Source organism: Sus scrofa, chromosome 7 (assembly GCF_054392235.1).
Source record: "Sus scrofa isolate SSC_HxYL_T2T_F1_AM1 chromosome 7, Sscrofa_HxYL_maternal_Yorkshire_Landrace_v2.0, whole genome shotgun sequence".
Classification (NCBI taxonomy): Eukaryota; Metazoa; Chordata; class Mammalia; order Artiodactyla; family Suidae; genus Sus; species Sus scrofa.
Window position 1 is genome coordinate 114,827,146 of NC_139389.1, and position 17,904 is coordinate 114,845,049.

Consider the following 17,904-nt stretch of genomic DNA (forward strand, 5'->3'; position numbering starts at 1 on the left):
AATAATAATAATAATTAAAAATAAACTTAGGAAATCACTTGTGCATGTGTGTGTGTTTATGTGCATGCACATGCACATGAACACATTCATAATCTATGCCACATGACCTAAAATTGTTTACTGTAAGTTAAAGTGCTTTCCAACATTTTCCATCAGTGAAAGCAAGAAAAATCAACATTTTCTAAGAGCCTGCTACAATGCTAGATACTATACAGACACTCACATAGACAATATAATTTATTTCTCATAACAACCTATTAAAATAGGCATCATTTGGAGTTCCCGTTGTGGTGCAGTGGTTAACGAATCCGACTAGGAACCATGAGGTTGCGGGTTCGGTCCCTGCCCTTGCTCAGTGGGTTAACGATCTGGTGTTGCCGTGAGCTGTGGTGTAGGTTGCAGACACGGCTCGGATCCAGCGTTGCTGTGGCTCTGGTGTAGGCCGGTGGCTGCAGCTCCGATTCAACCCCTAGCCTGGGAACCTCCATATGCTGCAGGAGTGGCCCAAGAAATAGCAAAAAAAGACAAAAATAAAATAAAATAAAATAAATAAAATAAAATAAAATAAAATAAAATAGGCATCATTAACCTCTAACCTATAAAGGATGCTGAGGGGAAGATATTAAGTAACAAGTCCAACTCTATACAGTGATAATAAGTAGCAGACCCAGGATGCAAACCCAGCATTCAGCCAGGCTTGTCTATCTTCAGTATTCTCTTCATTCCACTCTGCTCTGCTTCCTCTAAACACTAATTGTGAACAATCTCAACAGTCAGTAAAAATCATGAAAGGCAGCAGCAAGCCATGGTTCATATATGTCTACACACCTCTCAACTTCCTCTCATTTCATTTAAGCATAAAACTATTGGAGGAGGTGGTGGGGGCAGTGGAAATAAACTAATAATATGGGAGTTCCTGTCGTGGCTCAGAGGCAATGAATCTAATATCCATGAGGACACAGGTTTGATCCCTGGCCTCACTCAGTGGGGTGAGGATCTGGTGTTGCTGTCAGCTGTGGTGTAGGTCACAGATGCAGCTCAGATCTGGTGTTGCTGTGGCTGTGGCATAGGCCAGCAGCTACAGCTGCAATTTGACCCCTAGCCTGAGAACTTCCATATGTCGCACGTATGGACCTAAAAAGACAAAAAAAGAAAAAAAACTAATAATATGAAGCCTTTATTAGGCACCACGAAAAAAACTAAGTGACACATCTATGCTACATATAAAGAGCCTGGAAACAAAGCAAACCACTGGCCTCAGAATAAAGGGGTTTTTATTTCCTTATTCCCACTATCTCTTACATAATAGAAAATAATAATTAGGCCTGGATCTGTCAAATTTCTATAACTAAAGCATAATAAAAGTTCCCGTTGTGGCTCAGTGGGTTAAGAACCCTACTGGTATCCATGAGGATGCAGGTTCGATCCCTGGCCTCACCTAACATCAGATCTGGTGTTACTGTGGCTGTGGCATAGACCAGCAGCTACAGCTCTGATTCAACCCCTAGCCTGGGAACTTTCACATGCTGAGGGTGTGGCTGTAAAAAGAAAAAGAAAAAAAAAGTACGGTAAGTTTCAGTTTAATAAGTCATAATTCTGGAAACTAAATTGGCATTAAGATATCAGGCAGAATAATAAGGTAACAATGAAAAAGTCAGATGTTGAAGTTCTCTGGTGGTGCAGCTGATTAAGGAACCGACATCGTCATTGCAGCTTGGGTAACTGCTGTGGTGTGGATTCAATTCCTGGCCTGGGAACTTCCACATGTCATGGGTGTGGCCAAATAAATAAATAAATCTTAAAAAAAGCAAAAAGAAAAAGCCAGACATTAACTGCAATGGTTGTTGATGAGAACAAGTAAGAGGATTTAAAAGGAACAAAATACTAAAATTTAATAATCAGTTACCTACACATAACTTCAATGGATATAAATTGTTTATCAGACTCTAATGAATAGAAACAATTTGAGTTTCAACTTGACTACAAATAGTGCTATTTTTAATAATTTGAAAAATGTTTATAAAATAGTATAGAGAATAATACAATAAGCATGCATTACTACCTAGAATACTATTCTTTTCTATTTCTATTTTTCTAATACTCTTATTCTATCATGTTATTTCCCTATTATTTTATAAGAACATATTTCTAATATTATCATTTTCTATTATGACAGGTGTGCTTCTAATATTTTTAATAAAATATTTAGGACACTATAACAAACACCCTCCCTGCCACCTAATACTATTCCTATTCTTGTTCCACCTCCTATGAGATAACTATTAAAATGATTTTATGTTTAACTCTCCACACCATACTTTTATGCTTTTACCACAGGCATATGTACCTCACAGTCTTTCTTAATGGAACTCACATTATAATCAGTTGATAAATATTAACAAGTGAAGATATTGGGTATCTGAATTAACTTAAAAATGTAAAGTCTCAGCAGCATTATATAAAATTAAGAACAGCATTAACTAAATTATCTATAATTGTCACATAATACAAAAAAAAAAAAAAAGATCTCTCACTTACCCCGTAAGAATTACATACTTTTAATGAAATAAAATCACACTTTCTGGCATGAATTTCGCTAGTTCACAAAGTCTTCAGCTTTTAATTTCAATTACTTTGAGCAATAAAAGATGTTCAAAATTCTGCATCTGATGGAACTCCTGCAGAAATATGAAGATTTAAGGTGAGATATATTGGAGAATTTTGGTTTTTTTTTTTAATAGCATATGAAACATTTACTTTTATGGCATATAAAAGGACTTCAGTTACATAGTGTCATAAATGTTGAACTAAAACATAGAATTTGATTACAACAAAAAATAGAAATTAGATTAATAGCTCATTTTTGATAAAAACTTAGCACTTTATATAACTATTTCTGACAATTCAAAGGTCCAACATGCCTCTTACTGCTAACAGAGAGCGCCTGACCCTAAGTGTCACAATGCAGAAGGCAGCCACAGTGGCAGAAGGATAACCTTACCAAAAGGTGCCAACAGCCAATACCAGCACTCCCCAGTCATGGAGATGATGGAGAAGAGAGAAACAAATGAGAAAGGAGTGGCCGCTAGAGTTGGCAAAAGGCTCATGCCACATCATCAGAACCTAGAGTAAAATGTATGGAGGGCCATTAAGACGATTCTCAAGAGCCCCTTAAGATAACTAAGGAAGAGAAGCACGAAACAATAAGTGTCAATTCCACATTCTTCATTGACCACTAAGAATGTACTATTTTGTACTACAATTAAAAAATTAATTTTAAAAAAGCATTGTTTATCCTAATATCAGTGGAATCAATGGAAATAAGAATTCAGACCTCTGAAAATCTTCTCCTCAATGAAACTGTACCCAAACAATTCGATTCATTCCATGTTGATAAAAGATAAAAGCATACTGAGAGCCATAACATTAAAAAATATACATATATTTATATGTATATATTCATGGCCAGGCAAAAATATTCTATTAACCTAAGAAATAGAAATAATCAATAAGATGCTTTTCTAGCCCATTTTTTTTCTTAATAATCACAGCTATGGTTAACCAGGTTGTAGAGGAAGGAGCACTACTATCTTGGCCTAATGGATATGTGTAAATTGATATAAATTGTTTAGATGTCAGCAGGCAGTATGTCAAGAGCAGTTTTTACCTTTGACCTAGCAACTACACTTCCAAAGTTTACCCTAACAAAATCATCTGGAATATATACAGAAATTTACATGCAAGGATATTTAGTGAGAAGTTATAATAGGGAGAAAATAAAAACAACATATATTTCAAATTATAAGAGAATGGTTAAAATACAGTATATACATGTAATATAAAGCACACAGACATTAAAACCCAGCTTCTGGAGACATTTAGTAGCAATGCAAAGGATAAAAGTATGAATCCCAATTTTGTAATAAACATAAATATATGCACATAAATAACCAGTATAAAAATTTAGAAGAGAAAGAAAGGGCGACAATAAAAGCAGAAGAAAATACACTAGAAGTATATTTACCATGCAGAGTTTACAGCTGATTTCTATTTCTTAAACATTTCTATCCTTCCTGAATTTTCTAAAATGATTGAATAATGAGAAAGAAAAATATAATATATACTTAAAAGAAAGAAATCAGATATAAAAGTCACCTTCAGAAATAGCAGATTATAACAGGTTGACAACCTAGCAAATGTGTTTAAATAAAAGCTAAAGGTGAGTTCCCATAGTGGCGCAGTGGAAACGAATCCAACCAGGAACCATGAGGTAGTGGATTGGATCCATGGCCTTGCTCAGTGGGTTAAGGATTCAGCCTTGCCGTGAGCTGTGGTGCAGGCCACAGATGAGGCTTGGATCCAGCATTTGCTAGGGCTGTGGCGTAGGCTGGCCCCTGTAGCTCCAATTAGACCCCTAGCCAGGGAACCTCCATATGCCGAAAGTGCAGCCCTAAAAAGACAATAAATAAATGCTAAAGAAACAGGATCTCGATGTCAATCTCTAATGTTTCATACTGAAGAGAACTGGTTAGCCAAAGAAATCATTTTTCATGAGTTTGTAAGCTAAAAGAATTTTTTTTTTTAATTAAGATATGATTCCCTCTGCAATTTTGTTCAGGTTCAGACATTTGATTAAAAAACTGATTCTCTCAAAGAAACATCTTAAATACTGGAATGAACTTTAAAGGACTGTGTGAAAATATATTAAAGTCTACCAACATGGCTTATGCAATCAAGTTCTGCTTTGGAAACAAATTTAAAATGGTTCATGAATGATATTTAATCATTATTACAACCTGAATTCCAAAGAAGAATTATCATAACTTGTAGAAAAACATCTATGTATGCTCAAAATGAATCATTATTATTTTGAAAGAGTTAAAAGAAAAAAGTTCAGTAGGATTAGAAATCTACTCTCATCATTATAAGAAATGTCAGCATGATGTCTGTTGACAAAAGAAAGAATTTGAAGAATAATTAAAAGAACTCAACAATTTAAAGAAGCTGAATCACCTAAATCCTAGTTAAAGGTGAGAAAGGCATTTCCTTTAACTAGAGAAAAGGCAGTAAATACTCTGAAGCTTACTACCACCTACTGGTACAAGGAAATTTCTTGCTGATGAGAAAGCAGTGATATTTATGCTTTCTGCTTTTCAGATGCTGAGCTTCTTCCAAGACTCTAGAGAGGACTAAGATCGGTGACCTTGGGTGAAAGTATCCAGAGTCATAGAGAAAGCTCTGGGTCTGAAAACATATGGTACAATTCTTAGAATAGTTTATTTAGCTATTCCCAACATATTAGCATTTAAAGGCATAAATACTGTTGCTTCTGCCTTAATGAACCTTATAAAGATATATGGCCACTGAAGAAAGTAATGAACCCCTCATCAATAAGCTCCCACGGAGGATCTATCTATCCATCAAAAACAACTGCCCATATGCAAACCTGGACACTGCAAGAGTAAAGCCACATTCAACTCTGTAATCTCAACCCTATAAAAACAGGACTGGCAGTGAGACTTTACAAACTCAAGACCACCTCTTTGTTATTTGACCTAAAGAGCCATCAGATTGTCTTCATTATAACGATGCACATTTGTATGTATGAGAGCTGTAATTTATTGATTCTCAAGTCTCTTTTCCTCAGAGCCAGTTTAAAACAATTAGAATTTGCAAGCTGTTCCATAAAAGATAAGCACCCAGCATCAGTGGTGATATTTCACAAAGGCTGACTAGTGCATGTTAATTAGGTGGTTGCTTCTGTGGCCTCTAAGTGTCTTAGCTGTCCCTGTCCAAGGGACTGTCCTCAAAGAACATATTCAAGGTAATGATGTTGATATTTAAAGAGGGTCAGGGGAGCTCGAAAGTGTATTTTAAGCTTAATCACTAACCGAGTTCAAATTATGGAATGCATTTCTCCCTGTCTCAATAAATGTAGGACATGCTGCTATTGCCTCATCCTTCAAGAGAAAAAGCTAACAGACCTGCAAAGGTTACCATGTACAAATAACTATCACTTGCATCTGTCTTCTTTACATCAGTCCTCTTCTGTAACTTAATCTCCTTGAACTTTTTTGGTAAATTCATATAAGATCAAAGTCAACTGTCTAGTTCAGAAGTCAGTTCTCAGTTAAGTCAGGAGACAATGTAAAATATAGGAAACAGAATCAAAAAGAAACAACAGATTCATGCATTTATCATTTACTGGATTGTCACTACATTAGAAATGAGAGATGAAAGTCAGACACAGTCCTTGACAGTATAGAAAGACTTGTAAAGTTCTACATATGTAATATGGTAAGTAATATGACAAAATACCAGGGGAGTCAGGTCAGGATCTTTCCACCCATCTGGAAGGATAGAGTTGAAGTGTGACAGATGGATGAGACAAAAAAGCGGGATTAAGTTTAAAATCTTCTATCTCAGAGGAACTAAAGAAGAGACAAATAAGCAGGGTTCTCCCATCTTCCCATCAGGGCATGGATTTAAAACTATCTCCAGAAATTCCTAAAGGTCCTCTGAGGCAGGGATGGGGAGGGAGTAGGTGAGTAAAATCATTCCCAGTTGAGACCTTCTGACCTACAGAATTAACATATATACACATATATATCTCCAAATATACTAGATTTGATTTTTTATTGTATGTTCTACTTATTCCTGTTGCTGCCATCCATTTCCTCTCTTCCTCTCTCCCCCTTTCTCCCCTCCTTCCTCCCTCCCTCCCTCTCTCTCTGTCTCTCTCTGTCTCTGTCTCTCTCTCTCTCATACACACACACACACACACACACACACACACACACAATTTCATGCATGAAGCAAAGCAGATTCAGCCCCCAGGGTCCACTTTCCTCCCCTCACTCTAGCACCTTGGAGAACAAGGACAGGGTCACAGGAACAGGGGCATTTTTTGAAAAGGCTGTGGGACATACAGAATGACGGCTTACTCAGACATGAAGATAAAACCAGTAGCTTCTTGGTTACATGTATGCTGGTTGTTAAAAATTGGTGCAGTTTAACAGAAAATAAAGTTATTTAATAACTCTCTCCCTGTCTCACCAGGAGAATGACACAGATATTTTAGACTCATACACCTACACATATTTCTAAAATAAATGAGGCAGTTTACAAAATTAAATTAAAAGTAAAACATGTCAAAATAAAAAACACAACAAAAATCCAAGAAAAAAAGAAAGAAAACTTAGAGAAAGGATGCTAATAAATAGGAGATGGATTTCTTTTTTTTTTTTTTTTTTTTAATCTTTTTTGGCTGCCGCAAGGCACATGGAGTTCCTGGGCCAGGGATCAGATCCTTTAGCCCACTGTGCCACAGGGCCAGGGATCCAGGGATCAAACCTGCATCCTGGTACTACAGAAACACCACTGATCTTATTGCACTACAGCAGGAACTCCAGGAGATGGATTTCTTATTAGTTAAGCCCTAGAATTGCACTCATATGCTGAAAGATTAAAAAATAAATACAAACTACACTATTCCCAAAATAGCAGACAATAATGAAGCACTCTAGGAGTGCATACAACCCCTAATAATTGTCCAAACCGCCCCCAGATTGGGCAAGAGATCAGCCTGCACAAAGAGCTAAAATCCCCATATTTCTGACACCATTTTGTTTAAATCTGGAGAACTGCAGACCAAATCCAGCCAACCAATATATATTTTAAAACAATGCTGTTACCTTAAAATCTTAATTTGAAAACAAAGAGACTTCACATAAAAAAATCTAACTTCCAGTTTCCCTTGAAAAAAATCCAAATATCTGGCAACATAGGGGATGAATTTTCAGATGGCAACATGGACGTAAATAGTGGCTGCCCTAAAGTCAGGCATACACCTTTTTGTTTGTTCTTTGAAATCTCCACCTGGCCTGCTTCATGCAATGTGTCACTTGATTAGCAGTTGAGTTTGCAGCCCTATTTTGGATAAAGAACCAAGACAAAGGAAGTTTATCAGCCTCATTCCCTAGTTAAAAATGAGCAATTCAATTGTGAAGAATTAATCAAGGTTAAATGCTCGAGAGATAATACTTTCCTCTACAGACCAGAATGGAAATTGGGTAATACAGCTTTGGTATTAACCATCCCTATAGACTATGAAATCAGAACAAGATAAAAGAATTGAACAAAAGGACTTGATTTTAAGCAAACTATTTACAATGTTTTCCCACTATCATATACAGAAGAAATTAAATTCAAAACAAAATGTTGTACCTTGCATAAATTGGCTTCAATTCTTCACCACTCCCTTGACTCACTGCCCTCCTACTAGAGATGGAGTTACCCGCCCAGGCCTCTACCTCTGGGTTCATCTATATGACCTACTGTGGCCAATAAGATTTTAGCTGATATGGCACAAGCAGCTGCTTGCAAGAGGATTACACACCAGAACTTGCCCCCCCCCACAACTCTTCCATCACTATGAGGACATGCCCATGCTATCCCATTGAAAGGTGTGAGATACATGGTTGCGCCAGTGACTTCCAGCTTACATCAGCAGACCAGCCAGCTGAGCCCCAACAAACAAGTGAGGCCGATCAAGATAAGCAGACACAAAGGTTTACTCTTGTATGCCTGCAAGATTTTATTTGTTATTTTGTTTTGCAGCAAAGGCTAACTGATACTAATAAGTTGTCTGACTTGGTTCAGAAGATGGTTCATTTCCTCTCAAGCCTCCTATCGTTGAGAAAACAGGTTGGTTTCAGACTGTCTTCTAAGGGTAGAAGCAAAAAAGGACAGATTCATATTAGGATGCACAACATAAGTATTTACAATTGAAATAAGTAACAGGCCACCAATTTTTGAATTTTTATGAATTTTTAAATCATAAATATCAGTTGGGGCTATTTGTTCCCTGTAACATTGAGTTTTTCACTGTTTCTTAAGTTTACTTTATATAAAGCTCCTAGTTTTTAAAGTAGAAACAGAAATTCCTCTTGAATTTCCTAGTGAACAACAATAAAAATTTTAACAAAGGGAAATATTTCTTACTGCTATTTATACCTTAAATTTGCATATTGCTTTATAGCTTACAAAGAATTTTCATCACTATTTTCTCTTGATTTCTACTTGAATTCTGTAAAGTTGGTGTGTGTGTATATACATATGTATGTATGTGTATATATGTATGTATATATATGTGTGTATATATGTATGTATGTATATATGTGTATGTATGTGTATGTATGTATGTATGTATGTATATGTATGTATATGTGTATATATATATATGTATGTATGTATATATATAGTCTTCTTGCCTTTTCTAGGGCCGCTCCCGCGGCATATAGAAATTCCCAGGCTAGGGGTCTAATCGGAGCTGTAGCCACCGGCCTATGTCAGAGATACAGCAACAAGGGATCCGAGCCACGTCTGTGACCCACACCACAGCTCACAGCAACGCTGGATCCTTAACCCACTGAGCAAGGCCAAGGATCGAACCCGAAACTTCATGGTTACTAGTTGGATTCGTTAACCACTGAGCCACGACAGGAACTCCAAAGTTGGTATAATTATAACCTATACTTCTGGTGCTAAAGGAAAGCAAAGTTTTGAGTAAAATACTGTCCATAATTGCTTTGATAAGAAGTTACAATAACAGAACTAGAGCCCATATCTTATGGCTCTGAGTCAGTGCCTTTTCCACTGCATTCTTAGATGCAAAAGACGTGTAAATTCCAAATACATATTTTCCAATCACTGAAATGTTTGGGGCTTCTTCAGTCCTTCCCTACTGTATTTCTTATGATCCATTCCCCCCACCATATATACACCAGTACATTTAAGGCCATACAATTCCACATGTACCTATTTACTTAAAACTAAATTTTATGTAAAGAATATAGCATAAGATAATAAGGTATTAATTAAGCAAATCTGCTATAAATCCAACTTTCTACAGCTATTTTAAGATTATTTTTAAATAATCCTATCTCTAGTGAAAAAGAATATTTTCGAGCCCTTTCAGGAAGAAAGCATTCCTTTTTTTTTTTTTTTTTTTTTTTTTCTCTCTTTCAGAAACCATATCCTAAAGCCTTAATCTTAAAAAAAAAAAAAAAAAGTGGCACAGTGGTTAACGAATCCGACTAGGAACCATGAGGTTGCAGGTTCGGTCCCTGCCCTTGCTCAAAGGGTTAAGGATCCTGCGTTGCCGTGAGCTGTGGTGTAGATTGCAGACACGGCTTGGATCCTGCATTGCTGTGGCTCTGGTATAGGCCAGTGGCTACAGCTCCAATTAGACCCCTAGCCTGGGAATCTCCATATGCTGCAGGAGCAGCCCTAGAAAAGGCAAAAAGACCAAAAAAATTAAAAAATAAATTAAAAAAAGAAGTATTTTTCCTCCACTCTTTCTCAATCTTCATATTTCTTTCTTCCCTCCTTTTACTTTATATCTTTAGATCTCCCTTTAACTCTTCTAAAATAAAGAGCTAGAATATATTTTGATTATATTTACTAATATGCTTATTCAAGAGTTTTGCATTCTTTATTCTTATTTTAAAAGTATGTAAAAAAGAATGATTTGTATAATCTTCCAAGATATAATAAAAACTTCTAAAATTTTTTAAAAGGTAATTGAGGCATTCCCTGGTGGCCTAGCAGGTTAAGAATCCAGTGTTGTCACTGCTGTGGCTCAGGACACTGCTGTGGTGCAGGTTCAATCACTGGCCAGAGAACTTCTGCATGCCACAGGCACAGCCAAAAAAAAAAAAAAAGTAACTGGAATTATTAATTTTGCTCCATGAACTGTTTCCTGGAATGTATGTATGTGTGTATGTATTTGTCTTTCTGTTTTTTTAGGGCCGCACCCATGGCATGTGGAAGTTCCCAGGTTAGGGGTCCAATTGGAGCTGTAGCTGCCAGCCTACACCACAGCCACAGCAACACAGGATCCGAGCTGCATCTGTGACCTATACCACAACTCACGGCAATGCCAGATGCTCAACCCACTGAGTGAGGCCAGGGATGGAACCTGTGTCCTAATGGATGTCAGTCAGGTTCCTCAACCGCTGAGCCATGACGGGAATTACTCCTGGAATGTTTTTAAATGTATACATTAAAAATTTCAAAGATAAAGATTAGAAAGGAATCAGGCTATAATGAAATACAGCTTAAAACACTGAACTACTGCAAACATGGATGTAAACTCCAGTTAAGAACCTCAACTTTAAGGAGTTCCCGTTGTGGCACAGTGGAAACGAATCTGACTAGTAACCATGAGGTTGCGGGTTCGATCCCAGACCTTGCTCAGCAGGTTAAGGATCCGGCATTGCCATGAGCTATGGTGTAGGTAGCAGACAAGGCTTGGATCTGGAGTTGCTGTGGCTGTGGTATACGCCGGCACACTGATTCGATTCCTAGCCTGGGAACCTCCATGTGCCGTGGATGTGGCCCTAAAAACAAACAAAAAGAACCTCCATTTTAAAAATCTTTTTAAAAAGCTGAAATAATAATGCTTAATAGCTAATGCTTTAATATCACAGATTCTTGAATGAAAATAATCCTACAAGGCAAGTACTACTGTCATCATGATACATCCGTAAGAGGCTTAAAGAAGCTATGTAGGGTACTCAAGGTTACACAGCTTGCAATGGCAGAGCTGAGCCTTGAACCTTTCTTCAAGGCTCAGATTCCTAACCCTGTATCCCTTCTCATTATCACTGGCACCATTCATAATTCAGGACTTTTCTTAACTCATTCCTAGCCACCATAATGGTTTGCCCAACTTTGATTTTTTTTACTATCCATTCCAACCTTCAGTGGCATTCCACTGCCCACTAGTCTAGGTGATTGGATCTAGGTTCTTGAATCAGGAATTCAAGACCCTCATCAAGCCACCCTTCCCTTAACAAAAGAACCACAGAAAGGAGTTCCCATTGTGGGGCAGTGGAAACGAATCTGACTAGGAACCTTGAGGTTGCAGGTTCGATCCCTGGCCTTGCTCAGTGGGTTAAGGATCCAGCCCTGCTGTGAGCTTTTTAGGTCACAGACATGGCTCGGATCTGATGTCTAATATATATATATATAAGGCCTTCATTTAGCTGTTAACACCAGCTATTCTCCTACTTCCATGCTTCACTGTCATTAGTTCTGACTGAAATGCCATCTACTGTCCAACCATCGCTACCTATTTAAATTCCACTCATCTTTGCAGGTATAGGTCAAATAATACGATCTTAGCGAAGCCATCCATCTCCTACCAGAAGTGATCTCTTCGCCCTCTGCATCCTTATAGCTCTGTATTTACAGCAAGACAATTATTAAACATGTTTGAGATGTAATTATTCATGCCACAGAATTTTTCTTCAATTTCTCAAATATGTTAGGCTCATCTCACCAACATATCTATTCTGGATTCATCACCTAGAACATTTTTCTCACTTCTTTTCCTTAGGTCACTCTTGCTTTTTCTTCAAGTCTTAGTTCAGAGGAAAATTCCTCTATAAAGCTTTCCTACAGTGCCCCCAACTTAACCCTGGGCCACCTCACCACATCCCAGAGATAGCTAACTGGCTGTTTACTAGTCTGTCTCCCTGTTAGACTCTAAATTTCATTAGACACTCCATTTTTTGTTGTTGTTCATGGTTGTATTTCAGCACCTAGCATAGTGCCTGGCATGTACCTGGAATATTTTTTAATGAATTTATAATTAAATTTTCTTTATAACACTGATTAATCCAGAGACAAATTTCAAAATGTAGGACTTTGCAATTGGTAAATTTAATTAAATAATTGTTGGATGAAATAATTCTTGCAGCAAATGGCCTATATTAATTAAGTCCTCAAACAATACAGTCTGAACTGAAAAACAATAGAAACATGAATACGTGATAATGCCTCATAAACAATGTTGAAACATTTCAAATGCTTTTGAATGTGCTAAAACTTATAATTGAATCAAACCTATAAGGTTTTCTTTAATTGCTATAAATCATTTTCTCACTGTTACTTGCACCTACCTACATTCCTAAATTATTATTTATCTGTACTATAAAGCTCTACACTCCAAATAAACTAGGCTCTTTATTGTCTGTGTCCATCCTCAGGACTGTTTCAATGTATCAATGGCTGCTCATAAGCTAATCCATTTTTGCCATTTTAAACCTTCACTCTCACATAATCAAGCTTTTTTTTTTTTTTTTTTTGCCATTTCTTGGGCTGCTCCCATGGCATATGGAGGTTCCCAGGCTAGGGGTTGAATCGGAGCTGTAGCCTCCGGTCTATGGCAGCAACATGGAATCCAAGCCGCATCCGCAACCTACACCACAGCTCACAGCAACACCGGATCCTTAACTGACTGAGCAAGGTCAGGGATCAAACCTGCAACCTCATGGTTCCTAGTCGGATTCGTTTCCACTGCCCCACGATGGGAACTCCTTTCTGTGGTTCTTTTGTTAAGGGAAAGGTGGCTTGATGAGGGTCTTGAACTCCTGATTCAAGAAGCTAGATCCCATCACCTAGACTAGTGCACCACAACAGGAACGCTAAGCTTCTTCCTTCTTTCTACAGTCTATAAAACTATCTCTTCTCCCTTTAAAATAATAATCACAGTTCACTTCTTCCACGATGTCTTATTTAAAAGTCTAATTCACTTATCCATCCATCTATGACCTCATTCATTCAATGAGAACCTGTTTCATGGCAAACACTGTTCTTAGAGCAGATTCTCAATGTTTATCAGCTAAATGAATTAATCTAACAGCAAATATTGCCATCTCCCAAAAAATCCAAGTACCAGCATTGAACATCTGTACAAAAGGTTATATGAATTTCTGTGTTAACATCTGATAAAGGCCTGATAAGCCTTGTTTGTACCTATGAAAAAAAGATCCTACCACTGTCTTTTTTTTTTTAACCACTGATCCTACCTTAAATCTTGCTGTAAGAATATTGACTAGGGTAGCTTTTCTAAAGACTAATCTGGCAAGTAAAAATAAGTAATATGCACATGTTTTGACACAGATTCTACTTCTATGAATACTATCCTAGGAAAACAAAAGGAGATGTATGTTAAAGATATATATACACATCATATGTGTAGATGGAGGTAAAAGAGCTTCACTGCTCAATTATTTAGTTGTAAAAAATTAAAAACCACAGATCCACTGATAAGGCATAAATTAAATGCATCTAGTCATTTGGGATATTATGTAGCAGTTTAAAAGAGATAAGGTAAAATTTTATATGCTGACAAAAAAATAAATTATTATAAGAAAGAAAAACCTACTATAGAACAGTATGAACATACACACTATATAGTATGAATAGTATCGAAATATTTAATATTAGAATTAACCCAGTGATCTTATTGCATGGATAACAGTAAATCTACTCTAGGTTATTTTTATATTATTTCCAAATGTGTCAAGACTGAAGTTTAAAATTTCTGGACTGAATTATATCATATCAAGCCTCTCCAGCTCTAATAGTCTTTAATTCCAAGAGGTTTTTACACACCTATCTCAGACAAAGTATTACTACATGGCCCCAGTGGGTCTTCCCTATACATTTTATTTAAGTGCCCTTTATCAAAATGCAATGTTAAAACACTAAAAAGTGTCCAGAATTTTAAATCTATGTTGTAAAACATGAATTAACACTATTCACTTGATAACCAATGACAATTCGTTTTCCACATATACATTTTATGGAAATTGTGAATACAATTATCTATCTCAATTTTAATGTAAAGACCATTATACCTTGAAAAAACTAAGAAAGATAAGAGAATTATTTGAATATTTAAATATGTAAATTAAAAGTAAACTTTGCTAATATAGTGCACAATCTAAAAATATTAACCTTAAGTTAAATCCTATTAGAGGGCAATCAGAGATACAATGTGGCCTCTGTGTAGTGGGCAGGACCGGAATTTGGAGTCTGAAGAAACTTGAGCCTCAACTGCCTCATTTATAAAATGAAGATAAGCATAATAAATATCATGCAAAAGATGCCTGATATAGTGCCTGAGACAAAATAGGTTCTCAAATACTTGTCTAATGAAACAGATGCATCACTGTTGCTTTTAATAAGATATCTAGTTTGTTCCCCTGAATTTCTGTAACAATACAGTTACAACTATCCTATTTATTTGGATAATGTATGTTAGAAAGGGATTTCTTGCCCCTTAAAAGCCTATTTGTTGACATATTCTTTTCCACTATAAATACGCAAAAATGTCTCATCTCAATAAATCAGGGAGGAAGCATACTTACAAAGCACACCCAGCACATATGTCTGCCTCCTATCATTTCTTCATGAGGTTCAGGGCAAAAGGCCTAGTCAAGTGGATGATCTTTGGTTGCCCCTGTACTTCCCCCAAACCACCTACAGATAAATGAAACAAGGGGATAAAACATATCTACAACCTTAATTTTTTAAAAACAATTAAAGAAAAAATAAGCTCACCCTCTGTGTATGGTTTGTGTACACAGCAGAGAATATATATCATAAACCAGAGAACAGAGAAGATGCTCCTTGGATCATGTGAAAGCCCCACTGAAGTCACAGGAATGCTTCACATACAAGTGCCCAGCCAGTATACTTCTCACTGGAGAATTCCACCCATACCTGGCCATCCCTTGGACTGACTAGATCATGTCACAATGTGAACTGTAGCCCAAGTCTAGTCAAAGATACTATTCCTAAGCATGTCTATCAGTGTTAAATGTTAAACTAAGGCAGGTAATGAAATCAACATATTACTCGTGAATTTGATGGGCCAAATTGTTTTTTGTGTGTTTGTTCGCTTGTTTTGCTTTTTAGGGCTGCACCCACTGCAGATGGAAGTTCCCAGGCTAAGCAGTCGAATTGGAGCTGCAACTGCTGGACTCCGCCATAGTCAGAGCAACATGAGATCCAAGCTGCTTCTGTGACCTACACCACAGCTCTCCCACGGGAACACTGGATCCCCAACCCACAGAGTATCGAGGACAGGGACCTAACAAATATTCTCATGGATACTAATCGGATTCGTTTCTGCTGTGCCATGATGGGAACTCCCTCAATTGTATTTCTAAGGCAGTAAATGAACTATGTGCTAGTACACCCAAAGGAAATATTTTATAACTGCCCAGATCTTCTTACGTTAGTATTGCAATTAAATAAGTAAAAATAAAATGCCTTTGGTTGTCAGAGCTATGGACAGAAATATTTTCCATTTTTTGTGACTACTTTCAAAGCAGTTTGTAAGAATCCACAGAAAGTTATCCAGTAAACTGGTAGTTGTCCACATAAAAAGTGGATCTGGAAAACATCCATAAACCACTCCAACAAAAAAAGGTATTCTGTTAATCAACAAGTCAAGACAGAATTCAAAGTGACCCAAGTCATGCAATGGCAGAGAGGACACAGGTCTGATACAAATTTCACTCTTAACAAAGCAGCAAAGTTCACCGCATGAGTCATAGGCACACCCAAATTTATCTGTGCAAACATAAAACTACAAAAAATTTAATCTTCTATCTATGCTGTCCAATACAGTGGTCACTAGCCATATGTGGCTAATAAGCTTTTGAAATCTGGTCAGTTTGAAGTGATGTGTGCTATAAACTTAAACTACACACAACTGCTTAGTACCTTTTTTTTTTTCCTAAGTTTTTTAGTATGTAAAATGTCTCAAGTTTCTTATTGACAACATGTTGAAATGAAAACATTCTGGATACATTGTACCAAACTATTTACAAAGTAATTTCACCAGCTTCTTTTTACTTATTGAGTGTGGGTACTAGAAAATTTAAATTTGCCTGTGTGGCTCACACTACGTTTTTACAGCACAGGTCTGCATAATTAAAAATAAATAAATACTGAGCACTTCCAATGGGCCAGGCCCTGTATTAGAAATTTTACATAATACTTGGCACAAGGCTACAAAGCCTATGTGAAAGTGACAAAGCGCCATCAAACCAATAAAGGATGTCGCTGGAATTCAGTATCAGGTGTTCCTACAAAATAATTCAAGGAATTGTTAGCAGATGACGTTAGGGCAACAGCCATATAGTCAAAAGAAGGACAAGTCACCGATACAGCATTCCCAAGGGTAGCAAATTTTTGCGATTCTAAAACAGGTACAAAACGTCAAATTATATCGCAGGCCCGGCAAAAGTACACGTAAGGAGGGTGGCAAGAACGAGGCTAACTCCTTGACAGCTCAAGCTTTACTGCTACTAGCGGCAGTACAAGCTGCTCTCAAAAAAGGACAACCAAGTTGAAATTCCCTGTTTAACCTGCCCAGGACCTGACTGTGGACATCCACGCCAAGGGCGGGGTCACCGGGATGCCAGGCACGCCATCTCCCCCAACTTTTACACATACACCACCCACCCAGGGCCCTATCCCAAATCTCTGCGTAGATCTGACGTCCCCACCACGGGGAAGAGGGGAAGCGGGAACCTAACATCTACGATAAGACAGGGAAGTGGTTTAAAAAAAAAAAAAAAAAAAAAGGCGAGGGGACGGTTTGGGGGCAGGTACCTGCGATAGAAGAGGACCCCGGGCCCTTAATGCCGGATCATCGCCAAGGCCCCACAGGGCTCCCGCGTCCACCAGCGACCCAGAAGGTGTAACTGACCAGACGCCGCGGCACAACCGACTCAACTCTCCTCAGACTCGCAGCTATGGCAACTTGAACTAGCCGCCCAGCCGCAGCAAGTGTACCGAGCCCCGCTGCTACCGCTTGGCCCTCTGGGAGTTGTAGTCCCTCATGCTCAAAAGCAAGGAGTTACTAAGGAAGATCGGCACCAAGAGAAACTGCATTTCCCAGGATGCCATACGACTGGCCTTCTCTTAACTTAACCGGAAGAAGCCGGATTTGCAGGCACCTGAGTCCCTCGGCCGCACCCTCCTGCCCTGCTCTTTTTTTTTTAAAGGGCCAGTTGCTTCTAAAGAGGCAAACAC

General features: G+C 37.7%; 1 protein-coding gene across 25 annotated transcripts in view; it reads right to left on the reverse strand.

The window, feature by feature from the left end:
• Positions 1 to 17,634, reverse strand: part of CEP128 (centrosomal protein 128) — a 414,256-nt gene extending 396,622 nt beyond the window's left edge. For 9 of the 25 annotated variants that reach the window (XR_014811239.1, XM_084969956.1, XM_084969947.1 and 6 more), the window contains exons 1-2: positions 17,482 to 17,634; positions 2,539 to 2,678 (exon numbers count right to left, since the gene is read on the reverse strand). The gene's annotated coding sequence lies outside the window, so the exon portion shown is untranslated. Of the gene's footprint in view, positions 1 to 2,538; positions 2,679 to 15,224; positions 15,337 to 17,481 lie in introns of all 25 variants that reach the window. The other 16 variants (XM_084969946.1, XM_021099572.2, XM_084969951.1 and 13 more) reach the window with 3 other exon arrangements.
• Positions 17,635 to 17,904: the final 270 nt, after the last annotated feature.